Genomic DNA, 24,549 nt, shown 5'->3' on the forward strand with positions numbered 1-24,549 from the left:
AGTCTGTAACTGTATCTCAAGGTGATTCATTAAAATGAAAAAAATAAAATTCAAAAGAAAAAAAGAAGATGGAGTGCATTGCACTTAATTTTATAACTAATAAAATTATGTTCAATCAGAGTTTAGAAATCCTGTTAGATCATATTTTGCATGTAGATCTCTAGGTAGACATAAGTGAACATTTTGTACAGATCAAATGTCCTAGAAATCACAGTCCCTCCGAAAGTTTTCACTGTGTTAAAATGTTGCAATCCAGAGTGTAACAAACTCCATCATATAACTGATTCTATACTTGTATCGAAGACCATTCAGATGAGGATATATCTTTCCAGGAATATAAGAAATAAAGGTATGCTTCCACCAGAATTGCTCTCAGTTCACATGTTTTTCCCAGTAGAACGCCTGTGGCTTTTAGACCTGAATATTTAAAGTGTATATATTTTTTAGCTGATGTACATTTAGGACAAATTTAAACATATGAATCTAAAACTAAATGTAACATATGTGTACTTTGAGAAACAACTTACATTCAGTAAAATGCACAAGCTTCAAATGCACAATCCAATAATATTGAATACATCTTTGTATTGTCTACTACTGTCAGGATAAAAAATATTTCTATGATCTTAGAAAATTCCATTATGGACCTTCTTGAAAAATACCCATTCTTTGCACACCAAAGCAATAACTATTTTAATTTCATCAGCATCCATTTGTTTGATCTATTTTGAACATAAAATAAAGGGAATGATAAAGTATGTTACTCTTCTGTCCCTGATTTGTTTTGTTCCTATTTTTGTGATTCATCTAAATTATTGAATATACATGTATCTTATTCACCATTGTATGAATATATTAAAATTTGTTTATCTGATCTGATGCATGTTGGATACTTATGTTTCTAGTTTTATGCGGTTGTAAATACAGTTGCTGTAATTTATAAGCTTTAATAGGCATCTATCTACTTGAAAAAATATGGAGAGTGGAACTTCTGGATGTAGAGTAGGTATATGTTCACCATCATTAAAATCTATCAAACGAATTTTGACAGTGCCTATACTAACATTTTTTTACTCAACAGCAATTCAAGAGAGATCTGGTTACCTACATTTCTGCCTACATTATGTATTGTCAGCTATTGCTTTTTTTTAAAAAAAATCTATTCTTGTGTTGGTGAAGCTTCTGGAAGGAAAAGAAAGCATGAAATTGTCTTTAACGTAGATAAAATTTTTTTGTTTTGTTTTGTTTTTTGGGCCACATCTAGAAGTACTCAGAGCTTACTTCTGTCTCTGTGCTCAGGGATCACTTCTAGCAGGCCCAAGGGCCAGGTGGGGGGGGCCAAGGATGGAACCTGGGTCAGAAAGAAAGATTTCTTAACCATGATTAGAAATTACTAAGCATAATAGAAACAATGAAATATTTGGATTCATCAAAATCAGAAGTTTCTTCTCACTGATAGGCACTGTTAAAATGAAAACAAGCCACATACTGCAGAAAAATATTTACAATATATACATTTGACAAAGAACTTATGCCCAAAATATACATTACTCATATTTCAATAAGACACGTGCTATTTTATAAAATAACTACTAAAATATTTGATATAAGTACACTAGAAGCACCTCAAAATCTAACTCACTACTATCAGTGAAACGAGAAGCGAGCAAGAATATTTTCATGAAGCAATGTCGAGGAAAGTTTGAGTAATCGCAACCATCACATCAAAGTGAGATGCTATTTTGAAAAAGCTTTTAAGTCTGACCCTTGCTCAGTATGTGGCTATGAACTAGAACAGTTGAGTTTTAGCTAATTCAATTTGTTCCTGGGAAGTGATATTTTAAGTATTTTACATCCCAGTTTGGTAATCCATCTCCTCCCCGCTTCCCTCTTTTCTGTTGAGGTTGTTGCCTTGATGGCAGGTCACACACGCGTTTAGATGTTCGTACAGGGGGCTGTGCTCTGTAGCTGTGGCTCTCACAGATAATCTCACCGGAGAGTATGAAGGAGGCTTTTTGTAGTGCCCATGCAGGTGGCTGGGGCTCACAGTCTTTTTTTTTTCTTTTTGGGTCACACCTGGCGATGCTAAGGGGTTACTCCTGGCTCACGCACTCAAGAATTACTCCTGGAGTTGCTCAGGGGACCATATGGGATGCTGGGAATCAAACCCGGGTCGGCCGCGTTCCAGGCAAATGCCCTACCCGCTGTGCTGTCGCTCTAGCCCCAAAGGGGCTCACACTGTTGGCAGCAGCGCTTGCACATCTTTTTCACTGCAGTGTTTGATGGGAGATGTGCCCTTTAGTTTGGGTTCTTGCGCATACCTGGTGGCTGTGGGGCAAGAAGCTTCTTGTGGTCCAGGATCACAAACAAGAGAGCTGCCCCAATAACATTTGTTTTATTTTTTTTAATTTTTTTTTCTTTTTGGGTCACACCCGGTGATGCACAGGGGTTACTCCTGGCTCTGCACTCAGGAATTACCCCTGGTGGTGCTCAGGGGACCATATGCGATGCTGGGATTCGAACCCGGGTCAGCCGCGTGCAAGGCAAACGCCTTACCCGCTGTGCTACCACTCCAGCCCCCCCCCAATCACATTTGTGACGACACTGGGGAACACACTAACCGTTGGTCGTCCTTGTAAGTCAGACACAGCCAAGGCCCTGCCCCTGCTATCTACATAGAGGTATTTGCAGAGCCTTAGGAAACTGGTTGTGAATCTGTGGGCAAAATATGCTGTGTTGTTGTTGTTTTTCCAACTGAAAGTCATGATGAGATTCCTCGTTAATGTTTCCTTATAGAACTATCCACCCACACAGATTTACTGGATTTAAGAGGGACACGGCTGTATTAAGATGAGAAAGACTGGATACAAACTAATGAGATGGACTCTGCCTTTATTTTCTGTACAAATGCCCTACCTACCATAAAAAATATTTCTTAAAAAACAATCTAGTAACTTTTGGGCCAGCAACACTGGGGATCCAGACGGAGGAGGTGCAGCCACCACACCTTCTCCAGATGGAGCCCTGGCGACACTGAGCAGCAACTAACACGGCTCTGGGATGCGGGACTGGGACACATCCGAACCGTGCAGCTGCTAAAGCGGCCGCACGACCTTTTCTAAAAACTGAAAACATACAATCTTTTAATGGAAATCTAATTATCAAAGGCTTCCTTAGTAGGGCTGTCTTTCTTGGGGGAAAACTCCAACAACAATAGTGAGTTTTGTGTTGAAATATGGAACATAATCAAGGTAAAGGGAAAATGAAGTGAAATTCATCAGTTATACAGTTGGGGTGGGGGGTGGGGGCGGGGGGTATACTGGGGATTTTGGTGGTGGAATATGTGCACTGGTGAAGGAATGGTGTTCGAATATTGTATAACTGAGACATAAACCTGAGAACTTTGTAACTTTCCACATGGTGATAAAATAAAAATTTGAAAAAACAAAACAAAACAAAAAAGTCTAGTGACTTTTTAACTTCAGTATTTACCTAATCTTACTATATGACCTTCCCAGGACAAAAACTCCCAAGCGTACTAAATGTCTTATGCTAACAATGCCAAGAACTATAGGTACATGAGTCTAGTGGTACAGTTCCAAGTGATAGATTTGTGAGGCTGCCAGAATCTTTAAAGTGGTAAGGCTTCTAACTCACATTAGGATCAGGCTTTTCAATAAAAAACACTCTTGCTTAGATGTTCTTTGTTGCTTAGGTGTTCTCCATATTTATTTATTGTTTTTTGGCACACACCTGGCAGTGCTCAGGGGTTATGCCTGGCTCTGCACTCAGAACTATTCCTGGAGGTGCTCAGGGGACCATTTGGGATGCTGGAGATCAGACCTGGGTTGGCCGTGTGCAAGGCGAATGCCCTACCCATACTATCACTCTGACGGCCCAGTCTGCATATTTACAGTTCCTGCATATCCCTGGCCTCTGTTCACGGGTGCCAGTAACACCTCCTTCCATTGTGACTACTGCTATCTCCAGACATTGCCACTTATTTGGGCAGGAAAAATGTCCTCCTTCTCCATTCTGTCTCTTTCCAGCCTTTATTAAAAAGAGAACTTCTGCATTTTTTTTTTCCTTTTGACCACAACTGGCAGTTGTAAGGGCTTAATCCTGACTCTTTGCTCAAGAATCACGCCTGGTGGATTTTGGAATATGTGGTGCTGGGGATTGAACCCAGGTTGCCTGTGTGCAAGGCGAACACCCTGCCTGCTGTACTATCTCTTTGCTGGAACCTCTGCACTTTAAGTGTTCAGTCTATTTTAGTTCTTAAGACCTCTTTGCTTGAGTAGTCTAGACTTCAGTTGACTCAGAGTGGACTGGAAATCTTTGGAATGTCCTACACTGAAGATTATTGCCTCATGACCCTTATCATCCTACTGACCTGAGCTCAGCGTTAAATTAGAAGGTGAACATATCCCAGAGAAAAGACCAGGCATGAGGAAAACAGCAATTCACCTTGTCATTTTAATTTAGTGTTGAATCGTGTCCGTCAGTGATTTATTATAATATATATTTCAACTTGCCAAAGAAACACTTAATCTCTTTAAGAATGCAATAAATTTCTTTCTATCTATTGTCAGTATGATTTTCATAGGCTCTAAAGTCATACAAAAGTCATGCAAAACAGGAAACATTTTATTCCCCATAATAAAATATAGCTTTAGGCCCTATTTCCTTTAATGTGGGAAAATAAACCTAGTCATTTCCAGGCGAACTCTGTCCTGGTCCTGCTCTGTCCTCCTGCTCCAGTCAGTTCAAGTTTAAAATTATGTCAGTTCTGGAGTTTTCCGTCCCTTGTCTTTGGGGTGAAATTTCTGCTCCAAGGTTTATTTATGAGAATGACAGAATAGAGGTTAAAGGGGAATTCAGGAAGGAGATGTTTGGCCTTTTCTGTCATGGGATTTGACACTCTTCTCACAGGCCACCTACTGAAATGTTTGTGATTATAAAAGCCACAGTTGCATGATTCATACTGGCATATAGGTTACAAATTCAAGTCCCCTTGGCCATCAGCTGTCTCCTTCAACTAATATCTGAGTTTTTCTTGGGGGTCGTGGAGGGAAATTTGTCCGCTTCTCACTGGTGAGCTTACGGTAAGATCAGAGCAGTCATCAGAGTTTCTTTTTCCCCTAATATTATACCCAGCTCTGATTAACTGTTCACTCGATGCTGTTATGGGACAGGCACTCATGCCACCAATTGCTGCCAAATTGATGTGGGAGATCCAGGACAGTGCCCTCACCCCAATAATTTTTATTTTGGCACTATTATTTTTAATAATACTTTTAATAATAAATTCAGGCATAAAGAGATGTAATTCTAACCCCCCATCAGTATCAGAGTCTTTCTACCAATGAATGATCCATTGTCTCTTCCCACCCCCCAAGTCCACCTTATTAGCAACTGCTTTTTTAGAAAATATTTTATTTTGACAGTTTAGGTCCCATGCTTATTATAGTGCTGGCACTTATGTTATTAAAATTACAATGTTGTTGTAATTTTTAAAATTTTCTCATGTAAATGATTCCATCTCACATGTACTCAACTACATTCCCCAAGGACCCCGGTGCCCCTCCCTTTTAGTGGCCTCCAGCCCCCAATAACTCAACTGTGTGGATCAGTTCTCACAGCATGTTGCTCTTCAGTTTCTACCTGGCTATTTATCTGTAAGTCTCACAAACAATAGCTAGGGCAGTATCTCTTCACCATTTTCTTACAGGCCCACTCCTGAACTTATTTCCCTCAGGAGGCCACTTGTCATATAGGCCGGCCTTTATTCTCATGCCATGATCCCCCATTTTTGTGATTTCACCTGTGCCATATGGAATATCCTGGGGGCTTATCACTTGTATCACTTGTCATCCGTTGCTCATCGATTTGCTCGAGCGGTCACCAGTAGTGTATCCATTCATCTTCAGGAACATGAAGAGCCTCAAACCATTTGTCCAGGGTCTTGATGAGGAAGTCTTACCATCTTGTAGCCACATGTTCTTTTGATGTCCCTTGGAATCCAGTCAGTAACAACTCTAGTCCAGCAGTCATCCCTAAATCGCATTATGTGTCCAGCCCATCTGATTTTTGACGCCTTAGAAAACGAGATGACGTCCCTGATTCTCAATCATTGAAGGAGGTTGGAACTCTCGATTTCTTCTCTGACTTGAGTGAAATGTGATACTCCAAGCATAGCTCTTTTCATTCCTCTTTGGGATACCTGAATAGCATTCTTATCCTGTTTTTGTAGGGCCCAGGTCTCTGAGGAGTACGTTAGTGCAGGAAGAATGATGGAGTTGAAAAGATGTGCCCGGATCCAGAGGTTCTTCATCCTCTTAACAACTTCTTTGATGCTCTTGAAGGCATTCCATGCTGCTCTCTTCCTCCTGCGCAGCTCTGGTACCAGGTCGTTTGTCATGTTTAGTTCTCAACCTAGGTACACATAGCTGCTGCATTTGGAGATGTTCATTCCATTGAGAGCAAATGAAACATCAGGAACTAGTCCGTTTCTCATGAACGTGTCTTCATCAGATTTATCTGCAGTCCGACCTTTTAACACTCACTGTCGAAGTCGGCCAACATTTGTACTGCTTGGTTAATGTTTGGTGCTATTAAAACGATGACATCAGTGAAGTGGGGGTGGTGTAGTTGCCGACCATCTATCTCGACTCTCATTTCTTCCCATTCCAGTCATTGCATGATGTTCTTGAGAGTGGCACTGAAGATTTTTAGTGAAATGGTATTACCCTGCCGAACCCCTCTCTTTACATCTATGATCACTTGTAGAATGGTGAGATCCTAGTGGTGAATCTATAATACAGCTCGTGGAGGATTTTGATGTACTGAGTTTGAACAGTCTATTTGGATAGAGCTTTGATGACCACTTCAGTCTCAACAGAATCAAAGGCCTTCTTTAAATCGATGAATGTTAGACAGAGCAGCATCTTGAACTCTCACGAAACCTCAATGAGATTGGTCACTATGTGGATATGGTTGATTGTGCTGAATTGTTTTCGGAACTCAGCTTGCTCGCATGGTTGTCCTTCATCTAGAGTTCTGCCAATCCTATTCAGGATGACCCGAGTGAATAACTTGTAGAGGATATCAGGTGATAGTTGCCAATGTCATGTATGTCTCCCTTCTTGTGCAAAAGAGCAGTCCTGCTGGTTTTCCGTTGGAATGGAACCTTGCATTCAGACAGGTAGTGTGTGAAGAGCTGAGCTACTGTATTGACGAGTGCTGGCGGCATATTCTTAGGTGTTCGGGCTTGACCTTGTCTGGACTGGGTGCTGTACACTTCTTTACCAACAAAATGGCGTGTTAGATTTTGGAAGGGAGAATGCTGGGAAAGACATATCCATCCTACAGAATTTGGTATGTGGGCAGGTGGACGTGGCTATGGAAGAGATCCGAGTACAAGTTGTGGAAAACCCTTTCCATTGCCCTTCTGGAAGATGTGATAGATCCATCAGGGCGTTGGAGGGCAGTCATTTTGGTCTTATAGTTGGCGAAGCACAGGTGGGGGCTTATAGAAGGACATATGATCCCCAGTTGTGTAACGTTGATGTAGAAAACTGCACTATTCTCTAAACTACCTTCCCCTAAGCAACACAACTACCTTCCCCTAAGCAAGCCATATTGCCCACTCTCCCATATGTGTTGCTTAAACAAGTGTCCTTGAATATGCATTTGACCTCTTTACTCATTCTTTGTTGAATTATTTTCATGCTAGTCAGATGGTCTTATCTCCTGGGTATGGGAGCTTGCACAAAGAGGAAGAATGTAGCCTCTTTCTGCAAGCACACTTACAAAGTCTCTATTGTCCTGAAACATTGCTTTGAAAACCAAAGTCACAGAATATGACATCCCTTTCTCCATTTCTGCAGTGAGTTTTCCTTTTTGAAAGTTAGAAAATAAGTTAGAGTGATTAGGATAAGGAATACCTTGGGTCAAGAAGGAAAGTACCACTTTACCAACCAACCCAACCCCTCCCCCTCACACACACACACACACACACACACACACACTTTAATCCATTGCTTTGTGACTGAACAAGATAAATAATTCTTCTACCTCTCCACCCAGAATAAATTAGATCTGGAATAATCTTACTTTTATCTTGTGAATCCGTTCTCTTTCATTGCCATGGCTACCCCTACATACCCAACATTTTCCAATAGGCATCCAGCTAGATTCTTGTCTCACCCCATTTTGTATCCTATACATAGATTTCAAATGAATCCTAGTAACAAATAGCACTAAAATCTTTAATAGTGCTGCCTTGCCTTTAAGATAAATCATGTCATATCCTAATACATAATTTGACACCATCTTTTTTTTCTTTTAAGTAAGTGGGTGAAATCTATTTTGGAATCACACATCAACTTGGAGTGCTCTTTGCTTTGTGGGACTCTCTATTCTTCCTTTGTTCTTCTCCTGTATTTCCTAAATAAAACATTTGCTTCAAAAATAAATAATCACTCTCCTATTTATTCCTGTGATGAAACATCTGGCTTTTTTTTTTGCATAGAAGGAAACACCCATTCTTTACTATGTTTCAGATACCAGGGAATGGGTGAAAGAATTTATTTGTTCAGACCAAAAGGTTCTTAATGAGCACTATGCCAAGCAAGGGACTAAGGAAACAGTAGGAGTGCTTATTACTTTGATAGATTTCATATCTCTACGGATTTTTCTAATTTTTCCATGGCAGAGGAAGAATGATCTTCCCTGGGAAATCACAGAGGAGTTGTTAATATAAAGAAGGATGAGAATATTTTCCAGGTGTGCTTCTCAACGTCAGGAGAGCAATGAGAGTATGAAATTTTATGCTTGTGATGAGTCATATAACTTAGCAGCCAAATTTTGTGTTGTTATGGTTTTGTACATACCATAACTCTCCTCCCCCCTCTAATGACCCAGGACCTGAACATTCTTCCCCAATGAAAGAATTTTTTATTTTATTGGATAGAATCAATGTGCAGTGCCAAAGCAGAAGATACCAATGGGAAGCAATGGGCATATAGCTTACATTCACTTAGCATCTGCATTCTCCATGCTGGTGAGTCTGGCAGTGGTGTTGGGTGCCATTTGGACCAGAAGGTTATCACTGCACTGAGTTCTTGAAAACTCAATGAGAGCCTTGGAAACCAAATAGGAGAGATAGACAGGAAGATTTATTTGTCCAATATATTGTGAAGTGGGTTGGGTTCTCAAACTCTCAACCCAACACTAGTAACTTTGATCACATTTATACCCTAAATCCATATTCTAGTGTGTAGTAAAACAAAATATCAGTAAAAATGTGCAAGATTAACAACAATTTGTAGCACTGTAGTGCTGTTGTAAGTTGGTCATCAATTTGCTTGTCGAGGGGGCACCAGTAATGTCTTCATTGTGAGACTTGTTGTTACTGTTTGTGGCATGTTGAATACTGCAGGGGTAGCTTCCCAGGCTCCGCCGTGAGGGATATTCTCAGTAGCTTGGCGGGGTCTCTGAGAGGGATGGAGGAATCGGACCCAGCTCAGCTGCAAGTGAGGCAAACTCCCTACCCGCTGCACTATCGCTCCAGTCCAGCAATCTGTAGTGAAACAAAGTATTACTCATGTTTGGTGAGATGAGAGGGGAACAAGATATGATTTACAGTTATATGATATAAAAGGAGAAAGTAGCTTCTTTTACACTGTTCAGGGTCAGAGCCAGCTTTCCCTTCCCTTATCAGGAATTCAGCACAGGTGGTCACTGGCAAACTCCAGGGTCTAGCAGGGAGTTAGAGTTAGTCCAGAATTTCAAGGTTAGCACAGATGGGTGCCCATAATCTCAGGGACATTTTTTTAAACCTTTATTTGGCCCAGTGACATGTAGATAAGTTTTCTTCACCAATTAAATATCATAGTAGACTCTAATAGGCTGGACTATAACACTATGTCCAGCATTGAAAACTGCAGCTTTTTAAGTTTGAGAAAGAAGAGGAATTTCCACAGTAGTCCTGTGGCTAAATTTGAGACATCAGCACAACAAACCATTCCATAATTTAGAGGTGAGTTTGTTACTAAACACTCTCCCCTCCCACTTCCTTCTCTTTAATTAAAGAAGCACTGCATTATGATGCTCAGTTTTAGGTATGTATCACTAAAAATCAATGTATCTACTACATTTGATGTATGTCTAAAAGCTAAGGTCCTTAATCACTATTGCAGAGACTACCCTCATGGCCAAATTTAGACAGATTCCTCTGAACTGTCTTATCTACTAGGTCTCAACATTGGTCTATAAAAGCCAGATTCTTGTTCATTTGTTGTACAGAGAGACTCTTATCAAGAGAATAGATAAAACCAAATAAAAGTGAATCTGTGGACTCCAAGGTTAGAACTGGGTTTACCAGAAGAAGAGAGCACAGGGGAACTCATGTGGGCACGAGCCCTAAATGGACTGTGACTGTTGGTTATTGGTACTTTGTTGGTGATTGTGATATGGTAATATTTCCAAGAAGCATGAACTTGAAAGCCTAAATCCAACCTCAAAAAACAAAATAGATGCTAAGTACAAAGGATACTGCTGACTTCCTCACAACCCCGATGCCTCAGCACACAGAAAAGACTGGAAGAAACATTAACACAGTTAATAGCTCAAGGCTAAATCTCTTGGAGAACCCTGGAACTATTTGTCCCAGTCCAAACCTGGTAATAGATGGATGTGCTAAGGAAATACCTCTTAGTGCAATTGCTTTAGAAACTCGCTTTAGAAAACTTTTAAAGTTTTCCTCCCAAGACTTTTAAAAGGAAAGTTTTAAATCTTTTTACTCCCTTTGAGATGTAGTAGCTCTTCCACTACGCAGAAATGTCTTCTCAAGAACGTAAAATCCATCTCTTTGAAATGGAGCCATCCAGGGAAATAACTCTTGAATGTATTATGAATAGACTGTCATGCACCTTATTTTCTTTCCTCTCTGTCTTTGTTCTTTTTATACTGTGGCGTTTTTTTCCCCTATAATTTTTCTTTTGGCCAGGTGTGTGATGCTCTAATTTTCTACCTCTTGAAAAAAAATAAGAACTCAGATTCTCTTACAGAGAAGCACACATGCTTGCTACACTCCCCATTCCCTCTTCTCCCTTGTAAGAGAGTCACCTCCACATTGATCAGAGATGAACGCTCTACCGGCTCAATCTCTTTCCCCATTGGCCTGGCCATTACTAAATCATCTAACCTTACCACTTTAATTAACATTCAGATTTATCTTGGATACAAGCCACCTCAAGGATTGGTAGAATGCTTAGGTAGAGATTCTGCACAATCAGCAGTTTGAACTAGCTTTCATGGCTGTTCTGAGCTTACTCCAAGGCAGTTCTGCTCCTGTAGTTTGACTGACAGCATGGACCATTGGAACAAGCGGGCTACTACATGCCCCTACCAGATAAAACTTATTCACATATGAACTTCACAATTTCCTAAGAAGGAGCAGCCTCATGAAACTTATCTTCAGTACAGATATGGACTGTGCATCTTCCAATGTCTGCTGAATAAAGCAAGTCACAAAGCCAGGCCAAAGTCTAGGGGCAAAGAAATAGATTCTACTTCATGTTGGAAATCATACCAAAGTCACTTTATGTAGAGTCAAAGATACAGTATACAGGGAACAGTGGAAATCCTTTTTGTTGACAATCTGCAGAGACTGGAGTTATTGTGAGTCTCTCAACTTAGTTCTTTAGAATATCTTTTAGTTAATATCATCTTTATATCTTGGAAAATATAAAATCTTAGTCTAAATTGTTTCTTTGACTTACAATTAACTCTTGTTAAATAAACTGAGCCAATACACATTCTCTGCATTGGTTCTTTCCATTAATGTCTATAGTAGCATTGTCTGTTATCATCAGAATATGTCACAGATGTAATATCTATATTTTAGTAGCCATATTATGCAAAAAAGGGAACAAGTAATTCATGTCAGGAGCAATAGTGCAGCAGGTAGGGCATTCGCCTTGCATGTGGCCGACCTGGGTTCGATTCCTATGCCCCTCTCGGAGAGCCCAGAAAGCTACCTAGAGTATCCTGCCTGCATGGCAGAGCCTGGCAAGCTACCCGTGGCATATTTGATAAGCCAAAAACAGTAACAACAATTCTCGTGGAGATGTTACTGGTGCCCCCTCGAGCAAATCGATGAGCAACGAGATGACAGTGATACATCGATCTAATTCAATGTATCTAAACCATTGTTATTTCAACTGATAAATATGGAATTAATGAAGTGCTTTATGTTTTTTTTTAGATTAAGTCTTAAAAATCTGTTGTGGGTGAGTAGCTAAAGAAAATGTATATGCATATACAATGAAGTACTGCTCAGCTATAAGAAAAAAATGAACTCTAGCCTTTTGAGATAAGATGGATGGAACCGAAAGGGGTAAAGCTAAGTAAAGTAAGTCAGAAGAGAAAGAAAAAAACTGAATGATGTTATATATATGTGGGATCTAGAAAAGCAAAGCAAGGAAACAAAGCCAAATTAAAACAACCCCTGGGACTCTGACTGAAAGTTGAGGTTAGGAGGGTAGAGAGGGCAGGGAAAACTGCAGGTGAAGGATGTTTGATGGACTGTGGTGGAGGAATAATGGTACTTTTTGCTGTGTGTGGCATAGTAACAGGCATTTTGAAGAGGAGTGATAAGAAATCCTTAAGACATATGTAGTCTTCTAAACTGATGCTAACTCAAAGAAATTTGTAGCCTGGCAAGCTCCCCATGAAGTATTCGATATGCCAGAAACAGTAACAATGATGGGTCTCATTCCCCTGACCCTAAAAAAGACTCCAATGCAGCACCATTGGGAAGGACAAGTAAAGAGAGTCTGCTAAAATCTCAGGGGTAGGGCGAATGGAGACGTTACTGGTGCCCGCTTGAGCAAATCGATGAATAATGGGATGACAGTGATACAGTAATACAGTGATACTGTCAGTATGTCTCAGTTTGTGCTACTCACACTTCCTTCAGTAACCAAGCTTGACAAATGATTAGCATATCGAGCAGGATATCTATCCAAAGCCTGCTTCTCAGAGTGAATCTTTGATAAACACTGATTCACTAATTTAACCAATGAGTGAATGATTGAGTAATAGTTGAATGAATGATACAGAGAAAAAAAGGGAAGAGAAGCATCATGGAGCAGTCACTTACATGTGAGACATTGTTAAATGTTCTTTACATATCCTCTCAGTTTTACATATTCTTTACGTATCCTCTCATCCCCCACTCTTAACATTGGCTGAGACAAACTTTCAAGAAGATAAATCTATCTGAGAAATAATTCTAGGAGCCAATTTAAGCTGCCTTATTGATACAGTTATGGCTGTGAGCAACTGGTGGGCACTTTCACTGGCATCTCCACCATAAGTGACTGTGTAGAATGAGCTTCATAATTGTCCCTTGGATGATATAGGATGTTTATCTTATGACCCTCATAACTCATAGGACAGTTTCCCCAGTAGGTGTTATATCCATGTTTCTGGAATAAACTATATTCTTAAGATAGAAAGGTCTTATAGCTTCACAACAAATTTTGAGACAGAACATGTGAGAATTGGTGGACACTTGGAATGGAATTTTGTCAATGAGTATGGGGACAATTGGAATATGACATATAACAGAAACTTCTGCATGTGGCACAAATTTCTATTGCATGCAGGCTTTATACAAAACTTGAAAATAGACATGATCATTTTCAGTTTAAAGATGGGGAACCAAGAGTCAGATACATTTTAGTACTTCAGGTGACATAGTGCATAAGAGATAGTGTGTTTCTATCTACACAAATACGATTCATATTGATGTCCACAAAAGACATATTTTTATGTAACCTTTATTTTTAGAATATATTTCCAGCTGGTTTCTTCTATTGAATTTTAAAAAAGAATTTTAGAGAAATATGCAAAGCAGGTTTTGGTTAAACTATCTTGAACCAGTTTTCCTGAAACATTAGTATCGTAAGTTTTATACCACAGTCTCCCAAGAAGCTGCAATACGATTAAAAATACATCTGTGCTATGTTTCTTGGTATAGTCTCTGACCTTCAGAAAGAATCTTTCAGTACTTTTTGTAAGATGCTTATTTCTGTCATTCACTAAGAATTTCCAGTGCAAGGTTCATCTGCAGTCGATTAATAGTACAACAGATCTTACCTAAATGGAAGAGATTAAACACATCATAGATGGGACAGCTCACATTATCTGAACTAGCCCTAAGCGGCTTTAATGTTAGAGATTTGGTTGAAAGGATTGTCTCCTGGAAGACTGGCCGTGGTTGTTTGTGAGACAGAACAAATTATAAAATGATTACAGCTTCAGAGATGGATGTTTTGGAACGATTGCTTCACCAGTGCCTAAAATGTCTGCTTCTGAAAAATTGGGTGAAATGTGAGAGCCTTGAGAGACAGATCATTGGGGATATTATTAAAATTGTCTATACAGGGCCCAGATAGAAGACTACTTCGGGTGTGCAATTTACCAGAAAAACAGACAGGGAGTCATTAGTGGAAAATAAAGGCAAGTTTCAAAACAAAAATAAAAAGCCCTAAGAACAAACAGTAAACAAACCTAACCTAAAAATATAGTTGACAGAATCTAGCCCAAAGGGTTAGCTGTATTTTCCTCTTCAAAATCCTGCAGAATTGGGAAGTAGTCAGGGGTGAAGGAAGGGAACAAAGATTTTTTTCTTTATTCTCTGAGTGCTTCTGTATTTACTGAAAATTTTTGATCCACAAATACTTATCATGAGAAATTTGTGCAACTGAAAATAGTCTTAAATAAGAATGCTGAAAATAGACTTACTTTTCAGTCTTATCTTTCAGCCTCCTTTCTAATTTTCAAATCAAATATGCAGGAAGTATCCATTGAAGAAAGGAAAGAATTTTCAAGATTTTTGATGTTGTCAATTTCATTTTACAGCTAGGGATGCACTCCAGCTTTTTAATATTTCCTTTAAAATAAATTTCAGTGTTAAATGTGGTGTTTTGCCTGTCAGTCTCATTCTATGCATTGAAAGACATGAAGCCTTATGTTAATAGGCATTGAACAGAAACTTTTTAGAAATTACAATGATGCAAATCAAAGAAAAAATCCAACTACCTGAAACAGATAAAGGAATATTTGGAAAAAAAGAAAGGAAATTGATTTTTAATATTTTGTTATGTCCCTTTGATCTCTTATTTTATTATATTTTATTTTTGGGTCACATCTGGTGATCTCAGGGGTTACTCCTGGCTCTGCACTCAGGAATCACTCCTGGCAGTGCTCGGGGGATCATATGGGATGCTGGGAATCTAACCCGGGCCAGCCACATGCAAGGCAAACGCTCTACCCCCTGTGCTATTTCTCCAACCCCTTGATCTCTTATTATTATTTTTTTTATCAAACTGTATCAAGCTTTATTAAAGGTACTTTTCATAAATAATCATGGTATTTCAGGCAGGACATGGGCAGACAATTGTTAACAGTGTACAATAACTTTTAAACTCCCTTCTTCAATGGACTACCAAAATCAGAAAGCCACTATAAAACCCAACGACATCTTCATTTGATGCTCTGAACAGCGAAAGTTTAGAGTGAGGGTTGACATTTCACATTTAGTATGTTGTTTAACAACTTTTCACAAGCCGACCCTGACTTTCAAGAAATGAACGAAAAATGGCAGAATGATCAATCTGAAGATCCACAATCTTAAAAAGGAACTGTTCTTTTGAGGACTGCCGTCTCAGTTGGGGCACTGCAAAATCCAGATGGCCTGACATCCTGGTAACCACTTTTTGGGAGTCCAGGCTCAACAGGTCTCTCTGGGGTTAAGGGAGCCAAGTCTGTGCTGAAGGCGGAGAGGGATACAGGACACAGAAACACATTTTAGTTTTTCCCCACCACAAGGCATTGGGTGCCAGGGTGGCTATCGTGTCAAGTCAAGGAATCCCTCCTCTTGGCAATCAAGAGGGAGTCTCTCAAAACTAGTGAGGAAAAGTTGTTTTTCCCCAGGGCAATCCAGTTTTGGAGACCATCTATTAGTGACTTATGCCCTTCCCCCAAAACAACAACGAAGTGTTCTGTGTGCTAACAACATAGTGTAAAAAAAAAAGTCAAACAAAATTCTGCATTTTTATAAAACTTGATAAAAAATAGTATTTCAAACTTTACAGTCACCAGAAGTACACAGTTCTCAAAAATGCACACACTTCACTTGGCATCTCCAGCACCTTCAGCATTCTGTGCCCGGTCTGTTTTGGCATCTCCATTTTCTGCAGGGTTGTTTCCATCCTTGCCAGCATCAGCCTTCCCCTCTTCCCTTTGGGTACCTTCTCTCCCGTCTTTGCAGGGGCCTTTTTAGGCTTGGGCTCTGGCTTTGGAGGAGCAGGGTTAGCTGATAACCTTGCGGATCTTCTCTGTGGTTCACCCTTCACCTTGGCTTTATCTCCTTTAGCATCCCCTTCAGCCTTTCTCTTGGGCATGGTGGCGACAGTGGCGGGACGTGGGCGCTGGACGCGGGGTGCAGCGGCGCGCGGGCTTTGGTCGGTCCAGGGGTCGTTCTCGCCTCTTCTTCACACTGCTCCTTGATCTCTTATTTTAAAATACTACTCTTATGGTGAAAATTTCTCATTGTCCTAGCTGAGTTCTTTCTGTGCAATTATTTTTCTCCATGATGTTTGCCGAAGGAAAAGTTGGGTCTCCACCATATTTTGACTAGCTGACTTCCTGCAGTTTTTAAGGTTACAGCTTATTGAATCACCAAGAAACCCTGATTCACTCTCAGCTAATCATTTTGTACCTTGTGGACTTTGTGGGAAACACAGACTTGGCCAGATGATGGTGAACTCAGGGCCTTTGGGCTTGGATAAGAGCAGCCATGTCGGTTTCCTGTCCTCATCCCTGAGCAGAGAGAACCAAGGGGTACAGGGACCCCACAGGAGCGTGCTCCAGAGATGACCTGCTCAGTGAGCAGAGGAGCAAAGACAATTGTGTCAAATTTTACTGCTTTCAGATTCAAATTTCCTGTGAGAGACCTAAGTCTATTTCCTGGCTTTGGTTATAGTCCCAAATCTTAACTAACTGAAAATAAATTGAGTGAATTTTGATTTTTTCAAAAGCTTTTAGAAAATAATAAGAAATTAAAATGGCCTATAAAACTACACCCTTGTATACATTTTCTTTTCATATGTTTCCCCAACTTTAAAAGTGCTGAATCGTGCTGTGTAAAAATTCTTTTTTTCCTTCCTCCCTCTCTCCCTCCTTCCCTCCCTCCCTCCCTCCCTCCCTCCCTCCCTCCCTTCCTCCCTTCCTCCCTTCCTTCCTTCCTTCCTTCCTTCCTTCCTTCCTTCCTTCCTTCCTTCCTTCCTTCCTTCCTTCCTTCCTTCCTTCCTTCCTTCCTTCCTTCCTTCCTTCCTTCCTTCCTTCCCTCCTTCCTGCTTGCCTGCCTGTGTGCATGCATTCCTACCTTGCCTTTTTGGTCTTTGTCTGAGATGTGGACTTTCTAACTTCAGGGCTCATTTTTCCATTCTGGGGGAATGACCTGCCCATCCTTGCTTGGGATGCTTACTTTTGCTCCCCCGGCCAGCCCCAACTTTCCTATGTTATTTCTTCCACATGTATCTCTTTTCTTATCTCTTGCCCTTCTTTTATTTCTCCAATAAACTTGTTTCACTTCAAAGCTACTGAAATATAATTCATATAACATACAATTCAACCATTTGAGGTGCACAAGTTAATTACTTTTGTATATTTATAGGGTTACACCACTGTTGCCGTGATTTTATAATAATTTCATCATACTCAAAATAAATTCCATTTTTTTTCATTCCTCACTCAGCTTTTTTATTCTCTCACTCCCAGCCATGGCAAAGACTCCCCTGTAAGATTTTCTTGTTCTGGATATTTCAAATAAATGGATTCTGGACACTTCAGATAAATGGAATCATATGTAGTGTTTTTTATTGGAATTTTTTACTTAAAAAGATGTTTTTAGATTCAAACACTTTATATATCAGCATTGTACTCTATTTAATTTCCAGATTAAATTCTACTATATAGACTAATGGTCATTTGGGTTGTGGTTATCCTTATCCTTTGACTGCTGTAAAAACTCCCATCCTGAACCGTGGTGGATAATATTTCATGCCGATATGTTTTAATTTTTCCTGGATACATATCTAAGAGTTAATTTTTTGGTGAATTCACAGGGTAACTCTAAATTTAACCATTTAAGGAATTCCCAGATTATTTTCCAAATGACTGGGAGATATTTCTCTGTTGCTGCTTATGGCCTTGGTCTCATACAATCTGTGACTTTAAATGTCATTTGCATGCTGAAGACTCAAAGTTTCATCTGCAATCTAAAACGTTTCCCTGAACTCCAGACCCTGATGACGCACTCTTGCCCCTTAATATTCTTTACTAAACAACTTGTTTGCTTCTTTACCAAGCACCTCTATCCTTAGACCAATTGTTCTTTTACTTTTTTGTTTTCTTTTTGGTGCTGGGAATTGAATCTAGAATTTTTACATGCAAGACAAATACCTCGTCATTAAACTACATGGTAAATGATCAACCATTTTTTTTTTTTGGTCTTTTTCTCAGTTAGTGATGATTCGATTCTTCCAGTCTCTCAGGACAAAATCCTCACTCTTGATGCTCTCTTTCTTTCCCAACCTATGTCAAATCTGCTAGCAAGTCTATTAACTCCCTTTTTGAAGAAATTGCTCCATTTCTCTGCAGTAGCTTTTCTAATTTATTTTTTTAATCTCCATGAGATACACAGTTACAAAACTGTTGATAATCAGTTTTCAGACATACAATGTTCCAACATCCATCTCTACCACCTCCACCAATGTACATTTCTCATCATCAATGTCCTGAGTTTCCCTCCTACCATTCCTCTTCCTCCACCGAGCCTGCCTCTTTTCTTCTCTCTCTCTCTCTCTCTCTCTTTCTGTCTGTCTTTCCTTTTGGGCACTATGGTTTGCAATACAGATACTGAGAGATTATCAGTTTTCTTCCTTTACCTACTTTCAACATGCATTTAAAAAAATTTATACTTAAAAATTTTTTAATTTTTTTTGATGGATCACCGTGGGGTATAGTTACAGATTTACAAATTTTCGTGCTTAGGTTTCAGTAATACAATGATCGAATACCCATCCCTTCACCAGTACCTCTTCTACGCCACCAATAATCCTAGTATCCCTCCCACCACCCCCACCCCCACCCCCCTACCCCACCCCACTGCCTCCGTGGCAGGGCATTACCATTTTGCTGTCTCTCCTTATGGGTGTTGTGGTTTGTAATAGAGGTACTGAATTGCTATCATTTGGGCTGTAGTCTGCTTTAGGAGATGTAGCTCGCATCTCCCCTCCCTAGCAGGCCCTCCAAACACCCCATACTTGGTGTTCCCTTCTCTACCTGAGCTGCCTTTCCCCCCTGCATGTGGGGCTGGCTTCCAAGACCTGGAGAAATCCTCCTGGTATTCACCTCTACTACTCTTGGGTGTAAGTCTCCCACTCTGTGTCAATATTCCATAAATGAGTGCAATCTTTCTATGTCTGTCCCTCTCTTTCTGACTCATTTCGCTTAACCTGATCAGCATGCATTTTTTATCCAGAGTGATCATTTCCAACTATCATTGCCATAGTGGTTCCTTCTCTATCCCAACTGCCTTCTCCCCCAGTATCTGAGGCAGGCGTCCAACTATAGACTAACCCCTCTGGCCCATATGTTTCTTTATGCACTCCACAGACAGTGCAATCATACTATGTCCCTTTTCTTCTGACTTGTTTCACTCACCATGATACTCCTCATGTCCATTTGGAAATTTGCTTTAAAAATGCAATAACTTGTCTATTACTGTCCCAGCCAACTCACCACTAATCTTAAATGCATGATTTCAGCAGCCTCTTAGCCAGTCTTTCTGCTCCAGCTTTGCTGACCTTTTAGCCTGTTCTCAGCCGAGCATGGCAGATGAACTATTAAAACCTTTTGTCTTTTTTGGGGGCGCCATTACCTAGCATTGCTCAGGGCTTACTCCTGGTCCTGTGCTTAGGGATCACTCCTTGTAGGTCTCAGAGGACCAGATGAGGTGCCAAGGATCAAACCCAGGTTGGTCATCAGCAAGGAAATTGCCCTACTTGCTGTGCTGTCTCTCCAGACCTTAAAAACCTTCTAATGGTTTTACATTTCACTGAGTGCAACATTCCAAGCTTTTAAAATGGAGTATGAGGAGGGTTTCTGATCAGTTTTCCATTCTTTTTTCTGATCCCAGTCCCATTTATGAGCCCACTTTTTTTTTTATACTCAGTTACATTGATTACTCTGCTTTTATGGAACATCACCTACGAGATGGGCAAGCTTGGGAATTTGGAATTTATGTTCTTCCAATGAGAATGCTTTCTCCATGGATATTGGCAAATGTTGTATTTGATCTGAACTCTTTCCTGACCTATTATTACTTGAAAATCCAATTCTTCAGATTTGACATTCATGCTACTATTCACTATTTTTTTCACTATAGGGTGCACAATCTCTTAAACACTCAATACATTATTGGGTTATTGTTATTAGTTATTTATTTTTATTTGTGGGGGTGGATGGGTGTGAACTTGGCTGCATTCGGAAGTGCTTAGTGGCTCAGGAGCTATTCCTGGGGTTCTATTTGGAGGACCATAGGGACTGACCCAGTGTCAGTCACATTCAAGGCACGTGCCTTATCTTCTGTACGATTTCTGCTTCCCGTATTGTTATTTCTCTCTCCCTTAAATTTCTATGAGAGGTTTTGTTTGTTTGTTTTGTTTTTAACCTGTTTTATTCAATGATTCACAGCTTCTTCTAGATAGCAATTGTGCGTATTAGTATTTTACTCAGTAAACATTTCTGGCACAAGTATATTTTATCAAGAAAATTAAAAACCTTTATTGTTACGGATTTATGCTTGTGGTTTATCCAAGGCTATGTGTTGGAGCCTTAACCTCTAATATGATGGTATTCAGAGAGGCAGATGATGAGAACATGAAAGTGGGACTTCAGTGTTGGAATTAGAATTCCTCTCCTTAAAAAGAGAGGAAAAGCAGAGCTTTATCTTTTCCTCCATCATGTTAAGACACACAGAGAAGGTCACCATCTATAAATCAAGGAGTGTCCCCTCATTAAGAGCCTACTTGGAGAAAGTTTTGATTTTCAGCTTCCGAGAATTCTGACCTATAATAAATAGATGCGTGTTGTTTAAGTCCCTCTGGGAGCTGGTATTTTCTTATGTCAGTCCATACAGACAAATACAGTCTATTTTTTTCTGGAGGGGGTCACAGGCGTTGGGTAGTTGAAGGGGGGGAGCTTATAAACTGGGCTCAGGAGGCCCTAGGTCACTCCCAGCAATTCTAAGCCAGCTGTCTGGTGGTAAAATATGACCAAAGATAGATTTGCTCAGGCCCTACATTGTGGGGGATTCCCTCGGTTATCCTGGTGGTACTTGGGGATGTCTGGGGTTTCAGCTGGTGATGTTTGGGAGACCAAGTTGTTACAGGGATTGAATTGGGGTTGTCTGCATATAAGTCACTCCCCTTAACCTTATACTAACTTTCTGGCCTTTAAGACAATCATTTAAAATAGCAATTTGTTACATTTTTATTATCACTGTCTCATTTAGAGCCCTTCGCCCTCACTATGCTCATGTACTTATGATTATTGGTCTAGTATCTGTATTTGGATGCAAGAATATACTTCCCAACGTTGGCTGGAAGGCCAGGGAGTTAGAATTTCCAGGATTAATCCTCAGCTCAATCATTTTCTTCTCTCATGTGGCACTGGGCCAGATATGCTTTAAACACTGTCCCAGATCCCAGAAGGACTGATCCCCAGTTGATCTTTCTGTTCATATCTCCATCTTAAATTTATTTCCTTTTGCTTTGTGTTACTTCTCCAACTCCCTACTGATGCTTCTGGGGTTATATCACAAATGAATTATTCATTTCAATGCCCTCTCCGGGAAGAACCCTTCTAGGTAAAAGTGTTTATTTTTTAAAACTAGATGTTTGTTATATAACAATCTTTTTAAGATTGTATTTCCCAACAGGGACACCCTGTGTCACAAAAGTAATTTTTAAAAATTGGCTTTAGAGTTCACAGTGTCAAAATCTTTGCCCATATTTGGGAATTTGATTGCATGACTCTTAGTTGCAGTAAAGTTTATATCCTTCCATAGAGACTGAAAGAAGCATATATTTATTTAGCTAATCTTTTTTGAAACTTGGGGATGAAAACAAGATCTAGGTTTGGTGAGTCTTGGAAGTGATGGATTGTTTTCTGATTATGTCTAGGTGCAAAGAAGATAAAGTAGGAAGAAACTTCTTTCTTGTGTTGGCTGATTGAGTACTTATTGGTTGCTAGAGTCCGGACTGGTTGTGATCCCATCATCCCATCAGCAAAACAAAGCATGATTGCTAGCAGAATAAGTATTAGGAGGAGTGTTGTCCAATAGAAATGTCTTGTAACCATGTATGCATACATTTAAAACTGTCTAGTGGTCTAATAAAGAAAAAACAAAAAGCAATATTTAATGTTAATCTTCAGAACATAATTTATTTTACCCAAATATAATTGCAATATGTTATCAATTTTATATTGAATTTTGTTAAAATTGATAACATGTTGCAATTACCGTATAATTATGGCACCATATTTGATGGGGTTCAAAATATGGTGAGAACCATGGGAACACCTGTAAGGGTGATTAGAGGCTGCCCTAAAAGCCTCCATTCTTCTCATAGAGCCCAGCAAGCTACGGAGAGTATCCCTCCCGCATGGCAGAGCCTGGCAACCTACCCGTGGCATTTTCGATATGCCCAAAACAGTAACAACAATGGGTCTCATTGCCCTGACACTGAAAGAGCCCCCAATATAGCAGTGTTAAGAAGGATGAACAAGGAGAGGCTGATAAAATCTCAGGGATGAACTAGACTGCCAAAATGAAGGACTAAAATTACTACTCATCGAAATTTTGCGAGAGTTCAAGATGCTGCTCTGTCTAACTTCATCAATTTAAAGAAGGCCTTTTATTCTGTTGAGACTGAAGTGGTCTTTGAAGCCCTAGCCAAACAGGGCATTCAAACTCAGTATATCAAGATCCTCCATGAGCTGTATTTTGGATTCACCACCAGGATCTCACCATTCTACAAGGAAGTGATCATCGATGTAAAGAGAGGGGTTCAGCAGGGTGATACTATTTCACTGAAACTCTTCAGTGCCACCCCCAAGAATGTCATGCTAGTTGACTAGAATAGTAAGGAATGGGAGTGAAGATAGACAGTCGGCAACTACACCACCTCCGCTTCGCTGATGACATCGTTCTAATAACACCAAACATTAGCTAAGAGAAGAAATTGTTAAGAGGATGAAAAACCTCTGGCTCCGGGCACATCTTCTCGACTCCACCGTTCTTCCTGCACTAACATACGCCTCAAAGATCTGGGTCCTATAAAAACAGGACGAGAATGCTATTCAGGTATCCCAGAGAGGAATCAAAAGAACTATGCCTGGAATATCACATTTCACTCAAATGAGAGAAGGAATCCAAAGTTCCAACCTCCATTGACGATCAAGAATCAGGGATGGTGTCTCGTTTGCCAAGGTGTCAAAAATCAGATGGGCTGATCACATAATGTGATTTAGAGACGACTGCTGAACTAGAACTGTTACCAACTGGATTCCATGGGACGTCAAAAGATCGAGTGGCTGCCCACCTACGAGATGGTCAGACTTCTTTGTCAAAACTGTGAACGAACTGTTTGAGGCTCTTCGTGTTCCTGGAGCGAGCAGATACCACTGGGCTACACTAGCACGTGACAGGGAAGAATGGAGACGTTACTGGCTCCCGCTCGAGCAAATCAAAGATCAATGGGATGATAAGTGATACAAGTGATTTTATCAATTTTATAAATGAATAGGCTAGTTTTTATGTATTTTTTGTACTTTAAATATCTGCTATGTCATTTATTGTTTATACCTCTCAATTTGGACTATATTTCAAGTGCTCAAACTCAGAGACTGGGCACTGTATCTTCACACAGAACCAGATCTATACTGTGCTATGAATAAGAGTAAGCCTCTGGTCTTGTTCTTTAGTCCTGTTTTGCATCTATTATTAATTCTCTATTCTTTCAATAGTCTAACAATCTGCCGGAGTTGAATTCTGTTGGTGCAAGTCAGAGCCCTATTGATATGGAAATTGAAATCAGAAAGGATGGAAGAACAGGTATTCAAAGAAAGAAAAAGAACTACAATTGCCTGTCTGATCTTGTCAGAAATTACAGTAGTTCAGATTATCCTTCAACTTGCATTCATTTTCCTTTTACTCCCATTGTAGGTAGAATATTCTACTTGACTCACTTACATTGGACATGGTGATGTTAATGGAAGTGATGCAAGCAAGAATATGAGATGTGTTTGTATAAGAGTTACATGTCCTCTGGAATTTCTACCATGAAAAATATGTGCTAATTTAGCCTGGTGGCCCAAAGTGAAGAAAAATCATGTAGAGCAACT

At 39.9% G+C, this 24,549-nt stretch overlaps 1 pseudogene; it reads right to left on the reverse strand.

Moving 5' to 3' along the window:
• Positions 1–16,206: 16,206 nt before the first annotated feature.
• Positions 16,207–16,573, reverse strand: LOC101540809 (non-histone chromosomal protein HMG-17-like; annotated as a pseudogene).
• Positions 16,574–24,549: the final 7,976 nt, after the last annotated feature.

Source organism: Sorex araneus, chromosome 2 (assembly GCF_027595985.1).
Source record: "Sorex araneus isolate mSorAra2 chromosome 2, mSorAra2.pri, whole genome shotgun sequence".
NCBI classification, from domain to species: Eukaryota; Metazoa; Chordata; class Mammalia; order Eulipotyphla; family Soricidae; genus Sorex; species Sorex araneus.